This window comes from Bidens hawaiensis, unplaced genomic scaffold, assembly GCF_021521415.1.
Source record: "Bidens hawaiensis isolate Kalapana, Puna unplaced genomic scaffold, B.hawaiensis_p1.1 tig00017160_1, whole genome shotgun sequence".
NCBI classification, from domain to species: Eukaryota; Viridiplantae; Streptophyta; class Magnoliopsida; order Asterales; family Asteraceae; genus Bidens; species Bidens hawaiensis.
This window is the reverse complement of record NW_027492596.1, coordinates 485001-494564: the sequence shown is the minus strand read 5'-3', so window position 1 is coordinate 494564 and position 9564 is coordinate 485001. Positions and strand designations below refer to the sequence as shown.

At 40.0% G+C, this 9564-nt stretch overlaps 1 non-coding gene across 1 annotated transcript; it reads left to right on the top strand.

Moving 5' to 3' along the window:
* The first annotated feature begins 5804 nt into the window (after window positions 1–5804).
* TRNAW-CCA (transfer RNA tryptophan (anticodon CCA)) lies at window positions 5805–5878 on the top strand. The gene has a single exon. It is a non-coding gene; the product is annotated as a tRNA-Trp (tRNA).
* The last annotated feature ends 3686 nt before the right edge of the window (window positions 5879–9564 follow it).

Below are 9564 nucleotides of genomic sequence, written 5' to 3'. Positions count from 1 at the left end.
TGGTGTAGGCATCGATATCTGTTCCTACCATGGTGTGGTTCCAGAATTCTTGTTGCAAGCTCTGAATTTCTGCGCGAGAGCAGAACTTTCTCATCAACATTTCTTTCAATTCTTCCCAGGTCTTGTGAAGAGCAACTTCTCGCCCCAAAGTCTTTACTTGGAGCTTCCACCAAGATGAAGCTGCTTCTTGGAACATGCAGGTCGCGTAAAGGACCTTCTGGTTTTCACTACATCCGCTGATGGAGAGAACTGTCTCCATCTTGTCAATCCAATTGTAGAGCCCAATGGCTCCTTCGGTGCCTTTGAACGGCCAAGGCCTACAGGCCATGAATGTTTTATAGGAGCATCCTTTGTCCAAGGCTCCTGATTCGGGTTCTGGGGTCTCGTTCTCTTGGCGACCCTGACTAGATTCGGCCTTGCTGGCCTCATGCGTTGCAATCGCCTGCGCGATTATTTCTGCGAGCTCCTCGGGTGTCATGGTAATTCCCTTGGCTCTGGTTGGAGGCATTCTTTCATAAAAAGAAAATACAACAAACTTAGCGCATGTACTCAGAGCACATAATGTTCTTATCTCTAGACACTGTGACCCGTGTTCCTAAGTGCGTGTGTGATTTTTCTTTTGAAAATATTCTTTGAAAAATATTTCATGCGATTCCCCAAAGGTTATAGTCTAGGTTAAAAACTTCTTTTCCTAGTTCGCTATAACCAGTGCTCTGATACCAATCTGTCACACCCGGCCCTGAGCGGCGGAAACAGCCGGGCGCGCGCGAGTGGGGATTGATACTTAAGCACGGGCCATTGCAAAACATTCAAAGATTTTTATTGCGCATGAGAAGTTTAATACAAATACATTACATTGTTTAAGGATTACATAAAAAAAACATCCAAGTACTAAAACTGAAGATTTTCTCGCCATATCCCCTTGCGCGGCGGGTAACCGTGCGCATCGAGGGGATAAAACCAAAATCTTCCAAAAAGCTTGTTTTAGATGTTCAGCGTGTGGTGCTCTAAGTGCGACTCCATGCGCTACCTAGTTATCTCCTGAAAGACACGTAAAAACATTTGAATCAGTATAAACTGAGTGAGTTCACAAGTTTTAGTAACTTGATAAATCGTATTGCATCATAATCTTGATACAAATCATTCTGAAACATAATTCTGGTAGCATCATTAAACACATGCTTGGTAAAACATAGTTATATCAACATATTCTGATAAAATCGTTCCGCGGGTTACGCGCGAACATTTCTGGGAACTGTGCTCGTCTGTGTAAGTGGCGCTGCCACTACGAGCTAAAATAACGTAATACTGTCCCGCGGGTTACGCGCAGACACTTCTGGAAAACTGTGCTCGTCTGTGTAAGTGGCGCTGCCACTACGAGCGAATATATGCTGTAATACCGTCCCGCGGGTTACGCGCGGACGTTGTGCCGGAAAACAAGGCGCTCGTCTGCGTAAGAGGAGCGACCTCTACGAACGGGCTCAAACCCATAGTACTGCCCCGTGCTAGGCACTCGTCTGTGTAAGAGGTGCGACCCCTACGAGTGGGCGGATCAAACCAGCAGTCCCTACCCTTAGAGTTCCAATGGTAAAGTGATCACTTACTCGAATCTGGTGCACTATCATCGAAAAACCATAGATAACTGTTTGCATTGCTCATCATGAAACATAACTTAAACACGTAATCGTTTGCTTAGCTTGTAAATATACCATGATAAAACATTATTTAAATACGTGTCCCTCGCCCCGAAAGCAGTTTAAAATGGTGAAAATAGTGAAAATAGGGGCTGTGAGACTCACCTGTGGTTCTTGTTAAGGGATTAATCGAGGTTCGGGTTTTCTTGGTGTTGGCCTCGGATTCGAAGGTCTAGAATACGATTAAATAACAATTATATATATTAAGATCAAGATATAAGGGTTGGAAAGTAGATCTCAAGGTTATAATCTAGGCTTACCTAGTAACAGGATCGGAGCTGGAAACAATGGATGCTTGGGAAAAGATTAGTGCAAGTTTGTAGTTCCTTGAAGTGTGTTTTGGGTGATAATTTAGGCTACAAATTTATAGGCAAACTCAAGGGAACATAATCCCTTGCTTTAGGGAATTGTAATCTTTTGAAATGATGATAAAGTATGGAAATTATTATTATTTATTAAAAAGAGTAGAAAAGTAGATTAAAGATTCTGATTTGATATGGACAGGACATGCAGGGCTGTGGTTGGTGAGAGTGGGTGGCTGGCAGTTGACTTTTACAGTTTGCTTTTTCAGTGCTTTAGACAGTGTACAGTAAAAAGTAGAAGTTTTCTGAAACACGCTACCGCCCTCTTTTGGGCGGGGACAATTTCCTTAAATCTGATCATTTTGACTAAGTGTTCTGCGCGTATAACTTGGTGCGCATAGCTTCCTGCGTGTAGAACATTTCTTTGCTGCGGGTAGGTGCGTAACCTTCTCGCAGTTAGGGACATTTGAGTTTCATTTGTAGATTCTCCAGGTGGTTTTGGTATTTCAACATAGTGATCAGTCATGTTGAAGTCAATTCCATCCTGGAGCTTCAGACAAACTAGCTCTCAAAGTTCCCGCCATGCGGGTAGGTTAGTTCCCTTCCGCACGCGCACAAACGATGTAGGATGCACCCGCCTTAGCATCATGCGGGATGGTCAACCCATAGACAACATAACGTTTAAGTTACATGAAAACATAAGGCCAATACGTTCACGCATGGCGCATATAACATATGCTCACGCTGGTTCTTAACATGGTGCGCTCGCGCAGGGCGCACATAACACATGCACGCGCTGACTAACATGGCGCGCATAATATTTACAATCACCTAATTATTAGGTTGATTACTTAGTTTAAGGGGTTGGGAAATTTACCGGGTGTCACATCCATAGCTGACCCACACGTAGGATCACCCACCACTTTATCCAGAACCATAGAAGCCCTCAAAGCCAAACAAATAAAATTTACGAAATCCCAAACAACAGCCTCACCAAAAACCCAACTCAAGAATAAATCAAAATCACCTTCCAAATCCCGGTCAAAATCCCAACCAAGAATCATCCTTAAGAAATCCCAATCAAAATCCAAACCCAAATCAAAGTCCCCATCACTTAGGGATGAACCCATTACACCTGCTGGAACCTCACCAACCAGACTAGACGAACCACTACCCTCAATATTAGAAAACCTTCATTTAATCATCCAAGCCGAGACTGAACCGGTAGCCCAAACCTTATCACCATCTAGGACCACCATACCCGTTAACTCACATACATATCAATTTACTTCACCCATAAGAGGAACAATTTTTTGGTACTCTACCTTCACATCGTCCATCCAATCCCAAACCACCAGATCAACCTTAGAAACCACAACCGAACCAACAAGCCTACCCTTAGCCATACCTACATCATTCCCAACCCTAACCTTAACCATGCCTATACCAACCACACCACTATCAACCATATCTACCTTCACATCATCCATCCAATCCCAAACCACCAGATCAACCTTAGAAACCACAACCGAACCAACAAGCCTACCCTTAGCCATACCTACATCATTCCCAACCCTAACCTTAACCATGCCTATACCAACCACACTACTATCAACCATATCAACCACACCACCATCAACCCTAAAAAGCCATATCATAGCTACCACTCTCATCTCAGTGGCAAGTCGAAGAAGTCACCGGTGTATCGAGACCCCATTCTCGATAGGATTAGAGCACTGGAGAAATCTAATGAGAACAGAACTAAACGTGAGCTTCTATTGATCAAGTTTGTTAAATGTCAACAAGCAATCAATGAAGAAGTAACAAGTCAACGAGATGCTCGGGCTACACGAGTGGCTGAACTGGCAAGAACAAAGAGACTTGGATAATGCTTTGATTGTGAGTCAGCGTGAATGGATCCAGACTTTACAGCACATGATCGAAAATTAACTGAAGTTAATTAATCAAAACTCTTTACGAAACGCTGAGCAGCAAGTAGATATTGAGAGCCTTCAGTCAAAAATTTTCGGGTTAGAGTCTGATCTTCCCTCATCCTCAAACTTTGCAAACAACTTTATGAGGGAATTGGATTCTACGCTTGACCGTGTGTGGATTGACTTTGAGCGTCTGGGCTCAAGAGTCGGATTGTTGGAGAGTGGATCCAGTTCTTCTAGGGACATGGACAGGCTGATGGGTGAGAGTATAAGGTTGCGTAACATGATTGAGTAACTAGAAGGAGAAATAGAAGATCAACATGACTTCAAAAACAATCAGAACCAATTGAATGAGTCCTTAGTCAACCTCTACATTGCAGTCATAGAGGCAATGCACTTGACAGACGAATATGTGAACAACTTGAGGACTCATTTGATGGAGAATTTCGGTGGCTTCCGGCGTGTAAATGAGCCAAGGACTGAGCATAGCAATAAACGAAGATCAGATCGTGCAAATCTAGTCGCTGATGCCGGGAGGGTCATAGCTCAAGGAAAGTTACATGGTTTCCTATATAGCGGTGAAACCATGAAGGATGCTGGTGAACGAGGTTCTGGTGTGAGAACCAGTGAAGATGAGTCGTTAAAGGTTGTTGGAACCGTAGTGAGCACCAAACTTGTACTTACTATTGCCACCACAATTGAGCAAGCCAGTTCTACAAGTTCCCCACTTCTTGTACCTACTACAGTGAGCAAGTTAGTGCTTCTCTCACATCTGCTTTGGTTCCTATTATCCAACAAAAACTTGTGGTCAAGGAGGTGGTGGAGGTGATGGAAATGGTGATGATGATGATGAGACGGATGATGAAGATGATGGTGATAACGGGGAGAATGAGGATGAAGAGAATGAAGATGATGAGGGAGATGACCACGAGTACGATAGATTTGATGAAGCTCGTGGTGGTAATGGAAATAATGATGGCAGTAGTGATGGTGATGCTACTAGAGGAAATAAGGCGGAAGAACAAGAACCGTGAAATGAGGCTCAAAAGACACGTGAGACCGACGTTGCCATTGAGGCTGTAATAGCCTCTGCATTTAATGTTTTTTCTTTTACAGACACCAGCTCACCTGCTCAAGAAGACGTGGAAGACAATAATGATAGTGATGATGGTATCAACTACTCACCTAATCCAGACACTCCGGAGATGGTGATTGAAGAACCTGTTGTTCAAGAAGCAGTTGTCACTACTGTTATATGTCTCTTTACAATAATTGTAATGGAGAAAATACCAATTCAAATTGAATGGATTTAAAATGATGTTACTACCTTCTTACTTGGTGTAGCTTGTTACATGGGTCGTGAGTGGGAGCTTAGTTTCCGTCTGGGTATGCGACCTTGGATTGTTGTTGCATATTCAGCTCATGTTGCAGCTACGACTGTTATTTTCTTGATCTACCCAATTGGTCAAGGAAGCTATTCTGGTGGTATGCCTTTTAGGAATTTCTAGTACTTTCAACTTAATGATTGTATTCCAGGCTGAGCACAATATCCTTATGCACACATTTCACATGCTAGGCGTAGCTAGGGTGAACCAGAAAAGTTTGGGTAGAGCCGGATCTAAGTGTTGGCTAGGTAAGCGCCGTTAGTAAGAGGAGTAGTTATGAACCCTGTAGACCATCCACATGGGGGTGGTGAACATCCTTACCTATTTTTACTCCTTTGATCAGTAATGAGGTATTTTTTAAGATCAATGCACAATGGATATATCATATAGAATCTTTCATTCTTATGACATTATATAGTATGCATACAAGATGTATTGAGGCCAATTATTTTCTATTTTCTTTACAGTATTCTCTTTTATGATAAGAAAGCGCTCTTCGTTCAGTTCGGTAGAACGCGGGTCTCCAAAACCCGATGTCGTAGGTTCAAATCCTACAGAGCGTGATTCGGATCTTCTTCGATCGAATTCGACGAAAACACTAAATGGAACTGGAATAGCAATCTAAATTTGACCTCATGGATATTAAAGAATGGAGGAGGTCAAAAAAGGGGGGTGTTAATTAATCAAAGGTCCAGCTGATCGCCACACCTGTATTGTAAATATGTAGTAACAAATAATCCAGCCAAAGTAATAGGAATCAGAACTAACATGAAAGATTCTATATTGCTTACCAAGCCACCCACTTAAGAAGCTCGTCGCTAGAAAGAAGTGACGAGGAAGCGAAGCTGTTTACGAAGCTTTGCTTCTCCCCTGTAGTCGTAATCATACAACCGTCACAAAATCGAGTTCTGTTCTACTCCATGTGTCTTTCTTGGCTATATCATTTTTCATTATGGCTATCGGTGTTTTGATCCTTCCACCGAGAGTATTTACATTGCTCAGCATGTTCGATTTAATGAACATGTCTTTCCGTATACACCTTCACCAAAGCCGAACCCTTCTCCACCTACATCCTCCCCGTACATCTCTATCTTTCCTAATCCACCACCTGGTTTCTCACCATAACCTAACACACCATCCCCGACCTTGTCCCCAGCCAATGAACCATCTCAACAACCTTCACCATTTCACCTGTCTCCTGGTAAACCTAATAGAGCCATTGCGACGCCCATCAAAGGGGTCGTTCCCCACCCGGAAGCTACTTTACCATATTCAGAATTCTAGGGTTGCCAAACGTGCTCCAAGAAAGTGAATCAAGTACTACAGTGTGAGCAAGATGGGAAGCATTAAATGGAGACCAAAGCCCTACGATGACTCTACTCCAATTCTCTATGCAAGATGGCACAAGGACAACAGAAGCTGGGCTGTTTTGGTGACTTATTTTTCTTATGCAGACATGCACACCTTGTCCATTCTGGATATGAATTATTTAAGAAAGACAGTGGGTTGATGCGGAGAGGAAAGCACTGTAGATGGATGGTTCAAGTGGTTTTTGAGCTCTGTTTCGTTGATGAACATGAACTGGCGGGGTTCGGCATGGCTGACTTGATGAAGCTTCTCGATTCACCCTTGTGCACGGTTGAAGAAGTCTGTCGTGATTGTACGAATGCTATCGTCGGAGAATTCAACAAGTTTGTACGACTCCTTGTCGAGAAGCAATCTTTTCAAGACAACGAATGTATGTTAGAGTACGAGTCCGAAACCGATTGAAGACTGGAGCTAACAAAGCAAATACTAAAGACTAGAGGGATATTGTTAGGCCCATTTTGTGTTTTGTCTTTTGTATTTGATAATGCTTGAACATTTATGTATGTTAGCTAGTCGGTTTGTGTTTATTTGTATGTTTGGGCCCAAGGTCATGTATGTTGGAGCCCAATGGGCCGTTAATAATACAATCATAATGCATGTGCACGCACACTATTTATAGTGTGTGTATCTCATGCACAAAAAAACCTTTTGTCAATTTCTTATCCTTATCCATACTACAAACTCTCTCTACTCTCCCTTCTCTCTTCCCTCACGAAAATAATATTAACAAAACAAGATCCGAGATCTCGGTGCTCACTAGTGATTTCCGCTAGCTAACGTAGAGGTTGATCCAAGTAGACTAGTGTTGTGTTGTTAGATCTGAACAAGGGACCTACAACTGTCTTCTTCAACAGCTTCGCCACTGTCAAGCTTCAAAAGCTCCGCCGCCGACCACCTTCAACCACTATCAAGCTTTGAAGCTCCGGTTAATACGAAGACCTGCAACTTAAGCCACTGTCAAGACCGTAACAGGCTCCGGGCATCTTGTAATTTGATGTAAAAATCATGTAAAAATCATATAATTTAACCGATTTAATGAAAAACTACACATGTTTTATTTATTTTCGAGCTCAATTTGATTAATAATTGTGTTTTTTGAGTGAAAAATAATCTTAGACGAACTTTCATGTTTCTAGCCACCTGCAACTTTTCTCCGGTGGACTTTCCGATGACCCAATTAGCGGCTACGACCAGCTCTTTAGCGACACGAAAATAGCAACGACGAAATAGCGGCAAGACGTCACTGCTAAAAGTATTAGCGGAGATTTTTGCACTCTTTAGCGGTGATGACCATCACCATTAATGCTTCATTTTTTCGTAGTGAAGTTAGAACAAAAATATTATTTTTCCTAGAAGAAGCCAAACCGTCTTCGAGAATCGCTAAAAACATTTGGGCCAAAGACAAGTATAAATTTTATAAAACTAAACGTAAATAACAATCTTGCAATTAACCCTAAATTTTTTAAAACCAAGCATATAAAAATAAACAACTATTAGTTTAATGGCATTAAGATTTCGTATTTCAATGAAAAACTTAAAAATCTAACAGCGGAGTGGTGACTGGTGTATTAGCAGAGGCCGGATCCTACGCCGTCGGAGGACTAAAGGGTGTTATATTCGGCGTTCGTTGTTTGTATAAATTTTGATCGTCTCCTTATCTTTATCCCGCCTCGGTAGTTTGCAAACTTTTTAAATGGGCTATTGGGCTGATTAATGGTTATGAAATGGTGGACGGATCTGATATTAATTCAGATGGACTAAATTTGAACTTATTAATTCAAATCTAATATTAACTCAGGAATTATTAGTTATGAATATGGATGAGCATGTGTTATAACTAATAACTTAACTTTATACTTTTTTTTAAGAAAACATGTTTTATATATAACTAATGACTTGTAATTTTATACCTTTTTTTGAAGAAAAAATTACATATATATAAATATATATATATTGTTGATTTCTTTTAAGAATCAATTTAAGTTTTAAGAACTCGAAAGAACTCAACGTAACAACCTTTTATTTTGAAATATATGTATGTTACATGTACGTAGAAAAATTACAACATTTTTTGCGCACCTAGTCGAGTTTTTACATATGTGTAACAGACGTTTAAATTAGTGTAATCATTGTACATTTTTATTCTCTCTCCTACTTAATTTTTTAATCAGATTTAATCTCAATCAATTAATCTAACCTACATAAATAAATGTGTGGTTGAAAATGAAGTTTTTAATGTTCTTAAAACTCAACAAGTTCTTAAATTATCCCTCCATATATATATATATATATATATATATATATATATATATATATATATATATATATATATATATATATATATATATATATATATATATGGTGGGGTTAAAATAAAAAGTGCAGTGTGTTTAAGAAGTGTAAGAAGTAATCCAGTGCGTTAGATATGTTGATCTAATGGTGGATATGGAAAGTTTGTTTATTGTGCGGTGCATTTTATTAAATATAATGGTGAAAACACACTTTCTACACTTCTTATATATATATATATATATATATATATATATATATATATATATATATATAGCAAGGTTATAATAAGAAGTAGATTTTTCCTAAGTGTAGAAAGTGTGTTTTCACCATTAGATCTAATAAAACACGCCGCATAATAAACACACCACAAGTAAAATAAAACACACCGCACAATAAACACACTTTTCATATCCACCATCAGATCAACATATATAACGCACCAGGTTACTTCTTACACTTCTTAGACACACTCCATTTCTTATTTTAACCTCACCCTATATATATATATATATATATATATATATATATATATATATATATATATAATTAAATTTAATTTTTGGCATAGTTGGGTATCGGGCAGGTGTCG